Source organism: Octopus bimaculoides, chromosome 5, assembly GCF_046866305.1.
Source record: "Octopus bimaculoides isolate indiv1 chromosome 5, ASM4686630v1, whole genome shotgun sequence".
Lineage (NCBI taxonomy): Eukaryota > Metazoa > Mollusca > Cephalopoda > Octopoda > Octopodidae > Octopus > Octopus bimaculoides.
This window is the reverse complement of record NC_142932.1, coordinates 2,099,054-2,112,237: the sequence shown is the minus strand read 5'-3', so window position 1 is coordinate 2,112,237 and position 13,184 is coordinate 2,099,054. Positions and strand designations below refer to the sequence as shown.

Here is a 13,184-nt window from a genome sequence, read left to right as displayed (position 1 = left end):
TTTTCCGTGGGCTTTTCCTTCCACGGCTAAACCTAAACTGTCCTCCCCTCTTTTTACACGAGAACATTACTGTGTGATACACGATCCCTATTGATCAGCCTTTCCTTTTCTTTTTTTTCGATCCCTTTTGATCGAACTGCCCCTTTTTCCCTTCCTACGATCCCTTTTGATCGACACCACCAATTTTTTTTTTTTTTTTTTTTTCCTTCCTTCCCCCTCCCAAAAAGAAAAGCTCTACATTGTATTTGTCCCATCTTCGTTGAGCCCTGTGTGGCTAATAAAAGAAATGTATCTATCTATCTATCTATCTCTTCTCACGGACGTGCTGTCACATCGGCTGCAGAGGTAAATGTTTATTTGACCTTTTATTGCCCATATTTTGTTGGAATTTTTGTATATAAGGTGTGTGAAGCACCAAACTTTCTTTTTATTGTGTTTTCAAGGTAGGAATTGGCCCTTTAGGGGCAGTTTCAACCTTTTTAAAATTATATATTTTCTTCTCGACATTGAAAAATGTCGAGAAACATAGTCATAGAACGCTGGACAGAAACTTTAATGAACGAACATTTTCCTAGACTTGAGACGCTAGGAGAACAAAAAAATAAATCATGCACGCGCACACACACCAAAACAATAACAGACATCGAGAAAAAGAATGAAGCAACAGATTCTAAAGTCAAAGCTGTCAACGTCATCGATACTGTTAAAAGCCCTGTCACCACCAACAACACCAACAACAAAAACAAAACTGTAACCAAGGTTACAAAACCATGCGTAAAAACCGTCACAAATATCTCTGATGTAAGCACCTTTGCTGCTGACGCCATCATCACCACCACCAACAACAACAACGATAACAACAACAACAAAAGTAGCAGCAGCAGCAGCAACAGTTCAACTCAACCTTTACTCTCTTCACAAACAGCAAGCGAAAGAGAGGAAGGAAAAATGAACAGAAGCCACAACACCACAACCACCACCACCACCAACAACAACAACAACAAAAACTTTGCAGACATGCTAAAACAAAAAAAAGAAACTTTACATTTTACAAACAAAGAACTTATAGAGACCAGGTCCCTTTTTTCTACGTCCGGACAAAATTTAATTTTACATACCCCAAAAGAAGTGAGAGAAGACGTGGAAAAAAGAACCATCATTTACAAAATAATAAGAAAAAGTAAAAAATTAACAAATCCAATTACAAAAACAGAAATTGAGAAATGTGCCAAAAAAATCATGAAAATTAAAGAATATATAAACTGGGGTTTGCAATTTAATACAGTACAATTTCGTTTCAATAATGAAGAAGAGGCGAAATTGTATAGTATGGAAGCCTTACAAAATGATGAACTAATCATGGTCCCATACTACATGGGACAGAGAGTGAGTAGAATAAAAATAAATAATGTCCCTCCGGAAATTGAGTCCAAGTGGATTACTTCGGCGATATGTTTTCATTTGAAAACAATAAATGTGTTAGAAACCACTGTTGTTCATAATAACAGCTGGACCGGAAAAAGCATTGAAATTTTGATCCAGATGGATCAAGATTCACTGGAAAAGTTGCCGAATGTGATTCACTTGGAAAATGGACAAAGCCTCTATGTGGTGGCGGAGGGTAAAAAACCGCTTTGCTACCTCTGCGGAAGCCAAGAACACCTAATTTCAAAGTGCGTTTTGGCACAAAAAAAGAAACAAGAACAGTTACAACCAAAACAAAAAATAAATAAAAAACAACCTTTGCTACCAACACCACCAAACCCACAAGTGATCATCAACAAAGTAAACCAAACGACATCACCATCAACACCAAGAAAAGAAAAAACACCACCACAATCAACTCCAACACCAAAACCAATTAGGGAAACAACACCACCACCAACATCAAAAGATAGACCAACACCAATACCAAGAACAACAACGAAGAAAACAAACATCAACGAAGAAAAAACAAATGCAAAACCTAAATCCCCAACAACACACACACCACACAATACAGGCATAGAACCTGATGCCTTGCCCTTACCCCCCTCTGATCTGTCGGACTTTTCGTCAAACGATGACAGTCCAGTGGAATGGCAGATAGCCACAGGGGGTAAGAGAAAAAGATTAAAAAAGACAAAACCAAGCACAAGCAAAGCAGGGAGGTACACAAACCCTGAAAGCCCCTTACAAAACCAAACTAACACCAACACCAACACCACAAACACGCATACAATGCTCTCGGCCATAAACACAAAAGACATAAAATTAATGGAGTATATTGCATATCACACAAACATATGTGAAGATGACATGAAAACAAACAATCATCCAAGAACAACACCACCAGAACATATAAAAATATTACATTTGACACCAACACAGCACCACACACTCAAATCCCTCTATCCAAATGCGGTAGGGGGTTTCCAAAAATACCTCTCTAAAAGATTATACAAAGACTTACTCATAGACACTTCTAAGGAGGAACAGTGTAAAACTGTCGAAATGAGTAAGTAACCTTCTCTCTCGACTCTTTACACTTTTCGACTAAATTATGCTTAAAATAGGTTGTGTAAATGTACGTGGCTTGGCGTCAGCTTGGAAGCAAGGATATCTTCTAAATGACATCAGGTCACAGAACATAGAAATAATAGCTATCAGTGAAACCAGACTCAGTAACCCGCGGACCCTCAAGTCCATGTTTGGCGGACAATTCGACATTTATTTTTCTCCCTGTCTGCCAAACATGGGTGGTAGTGGTACCGCGGTGTTTTTTCGAAAGAGTCTGAACCTAAAAGTAAGGCCAATATTCCTAGACCCGGAGGGTAGGCTGGTTGTCGTGGACGTCGATGGTACAAACGGATGTGCTTTCCGTCTGATGGCAGTGTATGCACCGTCCTTAACGGGTCGGGCGGATTTCCTTAGACGTCTAGAGGTTTTCCTGGGAACGTCACGACCTTTACTGTTAGTAGGGGACTGGAACGCTACCTTGGACACGCATATAGACTATGTGGGAGTGGATAGGAGTAGAAGGGGATGTAAGTGCCTCAAAGACCTGCTCAGACGTTTCCATTTGTCTGACAGGTTCCGACTCGACCATCCGAACGTGCCAACGTGGACTTGGACAAACCGCGTCGGATCGTCGAGATCGTATCTAGATAGAGTTCTATGTAGGACAGCGGATAGAGATAGTGTAGGATGTCCACAATTTAAAATAGTCAGCTACACAGATCACAAGTTTGTGACGTGTACGCTCGACTTAGATAAGACACATAGGCAGGGTCCCGGTTACTGGAAACTGAACGCTTCGCTCTTAGCGCGGCAGGTTTACAGGAACCGGATTAGCGAATTAATTAAGAGGGCATTAACAGGAGCCATCGTTAACAACCGCTGGTGGTTTGCCCTGAAAATGGCAATCAAATCGGAATCTATTAGGTTTAGTAAAGAACTAGCGATAGATCGAAATAGAGTAGAGGGAGACTTAGTTAAGAAACTAGAAGAGGCACTTACAACTGGCAGCGCAACCAACGTTTTGGCTGCGAGGATGGCCCTCGACCAACACCTCAACGCCAAACACGAAGGTTGCGTCGTCAGAGCTAAAATGCGTGCCTTAAGGAACGAAGGGATCGAAGCTGCGCGAGAAGCCCGGGTAGCGGAGGCGCAACGCGGTAACAGAGCCACCATTCGGTCTCTAATCGATGAACAGGGATGTAGTCTGCTCGAACCCGAAAGGATGTGTGGGGCCTTTCAACAGCACTTTGCTCGACTGTTCGGTGCGAGCGGTGAGTCGGAACGCAGGATGGACTTCACTGCCTACCTGACCGGCCTGCCGCGGCTCTCGGCGGGAGAGGCAGAGTGTTGTGAGGGTCCCATCACAGCTGCTGAAGTAAGGGATGCTATGGCGGGATGCGCGAGGGATAAGTCACCTGGATTGGATGGTCTACCCTACGAGCTGTATTGTCAAATGCCAGACTTGTTTGGCGACCTCTTGGCATCAGTCTACTGCAACTGGCAACAAAACGGGAGAATTCCCGGTTTCGTGAGCCGAGGTGCAGTGACATTGCTGAAGAAAGACCCAAACAAGGGGAATTTTATAGATAATTTCAGGCCCATCACTCTGCTCAACGCAGACTTGAAAATTTTGGCCAAAGTAATAGCCGAGAGGTTGGCGCTTGTCATCGATAAACTGGTCGACAGGGCGCAAACATGCGCCGTGCCGGGCAGAAGTATCCATGACAACCTCCACCTCATGCGCTACATCATGGACAGGGTAGTTAAGGATCCTGGCATGGGTGGGGCGCTGATCAATTTAGATCAATCTAAAGCCTTCGATAGGGTCGACCATCGATACCTAGCGGCCGTCCTCAGGGCAGCTGGCTTTGGTCCCGTCTTCCGCGGTTGGATCGCTGCCTTGTACAGCGGCATCCGATCGGTAATACGGGTAAACGGTCACCTGTCAAAACCGTTCGACATCACGCGTTCGGTCCGTCAGGGATGTCCCTTGTCGGCGCTTCTGTATGTATTGACGATCGAACCACTACTGCGGAAGCTGGCGACACTGAGGGGTATCCCACGAGAGCTGGGTTGCGGGACGAGCGTGTCTGCATATGCGGACGATGTCACCGTCATAGTGTCGAGCGAAAAGCACGTCGAGATGCTAGGCGAGACACTTAAACAATACGAAACGGTGACAGGAGCAAAAATTAACCCGGAAAAGTCAGTGGGTTTGTTACTCGGCACCTGGAGAAGCAAGCCCATACCGTCCAACAGTGACTCCGTAGTGGGACGCTGGACGGACGGACCGGTTAAACTGCTCGGGGTCTGGTTCAGTCCGGACCTCCAAATGGATAAGAACTGGGACGAGATCACCAGTAGAGTGATCAAACTCAGCCAAACATGGGCTGAGAGAAAGTTATCTCTAAAAGGCCGGGCGGAGGTGGCTAATGTGTATATCGCATCAGTCATCGATTACCGCCTGACCGTCGTGCCTTGTCCCGATGCCACCATCACGAAACTAGAACGCATACTTTTCCGCTTTCTGTGGAAGGGTGGCGTTCCGATGGTGAGGCGATCCATTTGCTGTCAACAACCGTTACGTGGAGGACTGGGGATGCCGTGGTTAATGATGCGCAGACATGCGCTGAGACTGCGGCATCTCTGGAACTTCATTGACGACGGTGAACAGGTGTGGGCGCCGTTTGTGAGGCACGCCTTCCCGCAGCTCGTCTCACTCACCGAACTGCAAACATGGATCAGGAAGAGACCGAAACTGGGCGAATGGCACCGCGAGTGTCGCCAAGCTCTACAACAGCTCTGCCGTCCGGGATCAAACTTGTGCAACTTCCAAACGACCAATGCGTTCTATAGAGGACTAGTGGAGGGGAGGTCTGACGACACTCTCGGGGCAAACCTGGGTGTCGACGAGAAATTCTTAACCCGCCTTTTCAAGACGACGTTCGGGCCGGGGCCAATGGATAATTTCCAGAGATCCCTGGCTTGGCAATGCTATCGAGACGCACTACCAGTTCGAGAGAAGATCTACAGACACGGTTCGAAAACCACCGGACCGACCTGCCCGAGATGCGGTCAGAGCGACGAAACCGTTCTGCACGCACTCGTGCAGTGTCCAGATATTTCAGAGCTGTGGACCTTCGTCGAACGGCTGTTGTCGCGTGTGGGACGAGCCCACTTATCAGCCGAGTCTATCGTGAATATTGTTCCGCCACCTTCCTTTAAACGGGAAGGAAAAACGGTTTTTGTAACACTGATAGCTATGGCAAAAGAATGCGTGTGGTGGACGCGTTTGAAAGGTCTACAAACAAACACTTTCGTCTCTGGTCAGTCCCTCGTCAACTTTTTCAAGTACCACTTGAAAAGGAGGATGAGGATAGAGAGGAAAGTGTTGTCGAATGAAAGTTTCAATAAAAAATGGGTAAATGTGGCAAGAATGGTAAGAATGAAAGACGACACCATTTTAAGCATAGACTTGTAACAAAAAGAGACAAAAAGAGAGAAGGTACTTACTTTCATGTACCTTTAAAAAAAAAAAGCCTGAGGTGACCGTGGTCTTTTCCGTAGGCTTTTCTCTCCACGGATAAACCTAATCTGTTCCCCGTTTTTTTACATCGACTGTGATACACGATCCCTATTGATCGCCCCCTCCCACGTTTTTTTTTTTTTTTTTTTTTTTTCTTCCCGCGATCCCTTTTGATCCAAATTATCCCCCCCCCCCCCCCCAAAGCTCTACTTTGTAATTTGTCCATTTTCTGTATTTAGCCCTGTGTGGCTATAATAAAAATATATCTCTCTATCTATCTATCTCTATCTCTCTCTCTCTCTCTCTCTCTCTCTCTCTCTCTATCTATCTCTCTATCTCTCTATCTCTCTCTCTCTCTCTCTCTATCTCTCTATCTCTCTCTCTCTCTCTCTCTCTCTCTCTCTCTCTCTCTCTCTCTCTCTATCGAGTTTTAGTGTTGTCAGTATCGGTAGAACGATGCTGGTGCCTGCGCGGCTTGTAGAGGTGTTGCCTAGTGAAACCCATCTTTCTCTCTCTACGTCTGAACATAACCTATTCTTTCTAGAGACAAACAGAGTGAGAGAGGAAGTGAGAAAAAGCATAGGTAAAAAAGAAAACAATAATAATCACATTAAGTCCTAGATAGGTAGAATTGAGTCCGAGGTGGGGAAAAGCAGGTCTGACCTCGATGAGAAAGTCGGGTCTGAAACCGTAAAACATTCTATCCGACGCTCAAATTACTCTTCCAAGTCGCCATCTCACAATATTTGAGAAAATATCATCTATAATCTATCATTAAAATTATATTTGTTGGCGATCAATGAAAGTTATATAAAACGCATAAGACATGATTCTAAATTGTACGAACGGCGAATGAAACACCATTTGGTTGAAACAACGATGCATCAGGTGTTTCGATTGAAGTCTCGTTGTAGTATCTGAAGTATCTTGTCCTTCTGACGATTATCGTGTAGTTACAACCGTCAAGTTTTAAGTCAGAACGAGGCTAGAAATACATTATTGTTTTGAGTTTATACATATGTGTCATGGTATATAATTCTGTAATTTACAATATATAAGAAAGTTTAGCCGAGTAGTTAAGAAGTTCGCTTTGCACCCGTGAGATCTCAGTTTCAGTCTCATTGTGTGGATTCTTGAGCAAGTATCCTTAATGTAATTTCTTATTGCAGATGTCCATCGGATTGGCTGTACGTCTAATCCAAAAATTCAGCCTCGTCATACCATTTCCCGCATATTCTACTTGAGATTTACGTTAAGGGCAAATGTATCTGTGGAATATTCAGCTTCTTCGCACCCTAATTTAATAACGAAGTCGTCCTTTTGATCGAGCAACTGGATATTCATACGTTGAAATCGACGGGAGAGTCCGTCACAGCACAATTCACACATGCGCGTGACATACACACACGCGCGTGTGTATGTATTTACATACGTATGCATATATATATATATATATATATATATATATATATATATATATATATATATATATATATATATATATGCATACGTATGTATTTACATACGTATGCATATATATATATATATATATATATATATATATATATATTCGTCATGATAGATCGCTAACCACTACACATTGTTTATTTTCTTTCTATGTTCCTTTCTGTGGAAGAGCGTAGGCTCGAAACGTTAAAGACGTTTTCACTTCCCGAACGTTAAACTAATACATCTGTCTTCGTCTTTTTTCTTTTTTTGTGAATTCTCCCTATATATTTATATACACACATGCATGCGTGCGATCACATAAATGCATATATGTTTATCTGATATACATGAACACATACTAAAGGACTTAGTTCTATTAGCGTTTAAAAACTCCGAAAGACATAATGTTTTTTCAGGTAACAGTTGGTAGGATTTGAACTGATCACTTCAAAACCCGAAGTAGTCATTGCAAAACTTCTCGTTGGACGTTTTAACGCTTTTCAATCTCTCTATAGATAGTTATAGAAAAATATATACAGTCGTCTGTTTTCTGTATTAAAAAAATAATTAGACATATTCATGCATATATATATATATACAAACATATATAGATACATACGTACATAATACACATTTTTTAAATAGAGAATCAAGAAGTTCATGAATAAAAACAGGTCTGTGCACGGTGGATGGATAGAGACGAAGTGACAAAGCACAATCTAAAACAGAATATTCACCAATAAAAGCAAATGGTATCCGTTTGATTGTCGAGCGCTGGTGTCTGTCACTACACCTTCATGAGACCTAGTTAAATCAATTAAAGTTAAAGATATCTGTGGAACGTTTAGTTACATTCAACAGGCTAACTGTTTTCCGAACGAAACTCACATTTCCCTAATACAACGGCGGTAGGATACGGCTATATGGTTACGGTTTAGGTTAAGATATGAGTATAGGGTTATAGAATTTCAAGGTTACTGGTTTACATGGAGAAGAGCTTAACTGAAAAGGTTTGATTATAAAATTTCTTTTCTATTTTATACACAACTGCAACATCCAATGTCAAACATCGAAAGAAAATAATTTCCTTAATAAAGTAAAAAGAAAAGTGGCGATATTAGGTCATTAAGAATGAAATGTCCGATTTTGAACTGAAAGTTTATTTTACTTTATCCCAACAAAAAGCAATGAAATTAATCAAAGTATGCACCTAAATTATCAATACAATTTTGCCATTTCATCGGTCGCTTATTTATGCCGGCAGCGAAGAATTCTGGAGAGCAAGAGATGATGAAATCACGAAAGGCTGTTTTTGCATCTTATTTAGATTTGAAGTTTTTTTCCTTACAAAAAGTTGTCTTATACTTAGAAAACGTAATAGTCAGTTGGTGCAAGATCTGGTGAATATGATGGATGACAAAGTACTTCCAAGTTCAGTTCCTGTAACCTGAGAAGCGTTCTTTGTGCAACATGTGGTCGAGCATTGTCTTGCAAGAGAATTGGCCTGTCTCTATTGACCAATCTCGGTTGTTTAATTGCAAGTTTACTCATCATTTCATCGAACTGGTTGATGTATACATCCGCTGTAGTTGATTTACTAGATCTCATGAAAGTGTAGTAGATGACACCAGCGCTCGACCACCAAACAGATACCATTAGCTTTTTTGGTGAATATTCTGTTTTGGATTATGTTTTGTGAGTGCGAAGAATTCGATTCTCCATGACGACAGTGCACCCTGTCACTGAGTTCCCCTCACTCGTGAGTTTCTCGCCAAAAGTAACATGGTATCGCTACCGCACGCGCCCTATTAATCAGATTTGGCACTTGCGGATTTCCATCTCTTCCTCATGATGGAAAAAAAAAAGGTCGCCGTTTTAACGCCGTTGTCGAGATCTAGAGCGAATCGTAGAGGGTCCTCGACTCACTTATGGAAAACGACTTCCGGGCCAGATTCCAAAAGAAGGAGGAACGCTGGGGCCGGTGTACTGCTGCGCAAGGTGATTATTTCGAAGGAGACGATTTTAACACTTAGTTTATCAAACTTAGGTTATTAAACATAACTAGTCCAGGAACTTTTTGATACCACCTTGTATGATCTGTTTTTAACACAGTAAATGAGAACAAAATGTTACTGGAGCTTGGCATGAAGCATACTTATATTCATATCCTCGGGTTATTTCAATTTATTTCATATATATCATCGCTACACTGCACTATTTATAAACATTGCTATGTCTATGCAGTTACTTAATAATGTTTTTCACATGTCATATAATATCATTACAATGCACTATTTATAAACGTAGACATGGTTCTGTTATTTAAAAACATGACAGTTCATTCATAAAATAACACGGTTGTTGTTTATATTTTGCAGCAGTAACAGAAACAACGTACAGACTACCGAGTTTCTGTGTGTGTATGCATGTGTGTGTGTGTGTGTGTGTGTGTGTGTGTGTGTGTGTGTGCGTGTGCGTGCATGTGTGTATGTAGTTGGTGGCTACATACATAGATAAAATACAGAGACACGTGTATACATATACACTCACATAAATACTTATATATATTCATACATATTTACATGCATACATACCGTACACTACAAATGATCACGGTATCGGGCTAAAAACGTTCAAAACCTTAAGATTGAAAAGATGATGAATAAAACAAGACATTTTTCTTGCTACCAAGTAGGTGGCCTGTCAAAGTCTATACGAAAACAAAAAGAAGAAGATCATACGTACATACACACAAACATGCAATACATACTAACCAGACACATAAACGACACCAGAATACATTTTGGCCAACAACAATTCTTCATTCGAGGGGGCCATGATCTCCTAATACGCAGATTAAAGGATTAATCCAAGTGAAGCTCTTAAGTTAGATATAGCCAAAATCTATGCATCTTATCTAAATTACCTGAGTTATCTACCTATCTATCTATCTATCTATCTATCTATCTATCTATCTATCTATCTATCTATCTATCTATCTGTCTGTCTGTATGTCTGTCTGTCTGTCTGTCTGTCTGTCTGTCTATCTATCTATCTATCTTATTTATTTATCTCCGCGATGTCTGCCATGCGTATACAAAAGAAAACGTATATTATCATACGCACACAAGCACCAAAAAAGAACAACAAATTTATTGTATTTCTTACAATGTAAATATGTTTTAACATGTAAATAAGTGTGTGTATCTGTGAGTGTATGTATATAACATAATATGTTTGTTTGTATGTTTGAAGGCGATAAAAGTATAAACAGGTAAAACTAGGTGAATAAAAGTCATAGAGAGGCAAGACAATTCTCTTCAGTCCCATTCTGGAGTGATAGAAACCGATATCCATTTTTATGTTTAATCAATATCCTTACCTGAATTGAACCGAGGACGAACCGAACTGCTAGTCAACGACTACATACGGGGGAGAACCATTTTCTAGCATGCCACGACAATGCATATGTATGATTAAGTGGGGTGTATGTATATATATTTCAAGAGACCTAGTGATATATATATTTTCAGGGTATTTTGCGTGTATAGTTATGTACACACCCTAAGCACATATACAAATATGCACTTATAAGCACATTCAGATGTTATGGTTTGTCAAACAAAAAGACAGTACTCAATACTTTAGCTAGAATTCTAAAGTATACTTTCTATTTTCACGGTATCCTTTATATAGCAGGTAAAGTTTCAAACTACGCGATCATCAGGTAGATTCGTACCGATTGTAATGTTGCGAAACTGAAGTCACGACAATAAATATCCTTTTAAATAATCCCTGCGTATCTTTGTCTCTGCCTGTCTGTTTATATGTCTATCTGTGTGTCTATTTGTCTCTCTCTCTCTTTCTCTCTCAATCTCTGTCTCTTTCTCTCTCTCTCTCTCTCTCTCTCTCTCTCTCTCTCTCTCTCTAATACCTTGTGTCTGTATGTGTCTGTGTGTGTCTCTGTGTGTGTCTGTGTGAGGTACAGATGAATATGAGATTTATGTATTTTTTGCATGTCTAAATATCCCTAAATACATAAACACACTTGCATAGCAAACATACATAGTATGTTACACACGCACCACACACACACACACACACACACACACACATACACACGCACTTATTGAAGATACAATCATATTTATATTATATTACAAAGTATTTGTATGTGAGAACGTGAACGTTTATAAACACGTATGGCAAACAGTATGAAAATAGACAGACATATAGATAGAGAGATAGATAGAGAGAGAGAGAGAGAGGGGGGGAAGAGGGAGGAAAAAAGAGAAAGAGAGATGAAGGACAAGAGATACAATGAAACGAGAGATCGGAAGAAGCAGTAAAAATACTTGCATGAATTTGGAGAATGCATTATCGCGAGAGCAAACACATGCAAGGTGCCTAGACAATAAATTACACTCGACCATATCACACATTACACCACCTACACCCACTCACACGCCACAAGATCTTACACACGCATACGCACACACGCTAGCACACGCATACTCTCATACATATCAACACGTAAGCGCTGCGACATATATGCATACACGCACAGGTAATAAATAACGGGCATATATTACAAAATTGTGAGTATCCAGCTGATGTTAGAATCTCTACAGGAACGAATGTGAATTTTGAATATTCTGCCCACAATATTAATAGTTTTATACACAGATACTTATATGTATGTATGGGTGTATACATGTGATTGTATGTATTTTATGATGTATGGATGTATGTTAGTGTATATGTGTATGTGTGTGTATACATACATTACAAATACATATATGCATATTATGTATGTATGTGTATATATATATATATATATATATATATATATATATATATATATATATATATATATATATATATATATATATATATATATATATATATATATATATATACATTCATACTTATACACATAAGCACGTGCGTGATTGCGTGGTTCCGTGTTCAGTCCCACTGCACGGCACCTTGGGCAAGTGTCTTCTAATGTATAGTCTCGGGCGGACCAAAGCCTAATGAGTGGATTTGGTAGACGGAAACTGAAAGAAGCCCGTTGTATATGCATATATCTATGTCTCTGTGTTTTTATGTCAATGTTTCTCCACACCGCCCACCGTTTAAGCTGTTTTTGTGTGTTTATGTTCGCGTAAACTAGAGGTTCGGCTAAAGAAATCGATATAAGTACCAGGCTTACGATAAAGGGACTGGGACATATTCATTCTGCTAAAAATTCTTCAAGGCGGTGTCCCAGCACGGCCGCATTCTGAAACAATAAAAAATATATACACATACATTATACATATTACATATATGTCTTTATCTTATATAATCTAAATGTGTGTGAGTAAATATACGAATCAATGTGTGTGTGTGTGTGCGTGTGTTAAATAATATTATACATATTATGTGCGCGTGTATGTATACACATGTAGAAATCAGAATGTGTTCCCCTTCCCTCTCTCTCTTTCTCTCTTTCTCTCTCTCTCTCTCTCTCTCTCTCTCTCTATATATATATATATATATATATATATATACACATACATACACACATATATATGCATATATATATATATATATATATATATATACATATATATATATATATATATATATATATATATAGAGAGAGAGAGAGAGAGAGAGAGAGAGAAAGAGAGAGAGAGTACTAGATAGATAGATAGATAGATAG

General features: G+C 40.1%; 1 protein-coding gene and 1 long non-coding RNA gene across 4 annotated transcripts in view; one reads left to right on the top strand and one right to left on the bottom strand.

Annotated features, from left to right (window-relative positions):
• LOC149135402 (uncharacterized) overlaps window positions 1-12,740 on the bottom strand; it is a 56,221-nt gene extending 43,481 nt beyond the window's left edge. Inside the window, exon 1 of one of the 3 annotated variants that reach the window (XR_016241815.1) lies at window positions 12,690-12,740. This is a non-coding gene — a long non-coding RNA (uncharacterized LOC149135402). Of the gene's footprint in view, window positions 93-12,689 lie in introns of those variants that run through there. The other 2 variants (XR_016241817.1, XR_016241816.1) reach the window with 2 other exon arrangements.
• The window catches only part of LOC106873558 (uncharacterized), an 80,612-nt gene that overhangs the window by 12,264 nt on the left and 55,164 nt on the right, over window positions 1-13,184 (top strand). The gene's annotated exons all lie outside the window — the stretch shown is intronic.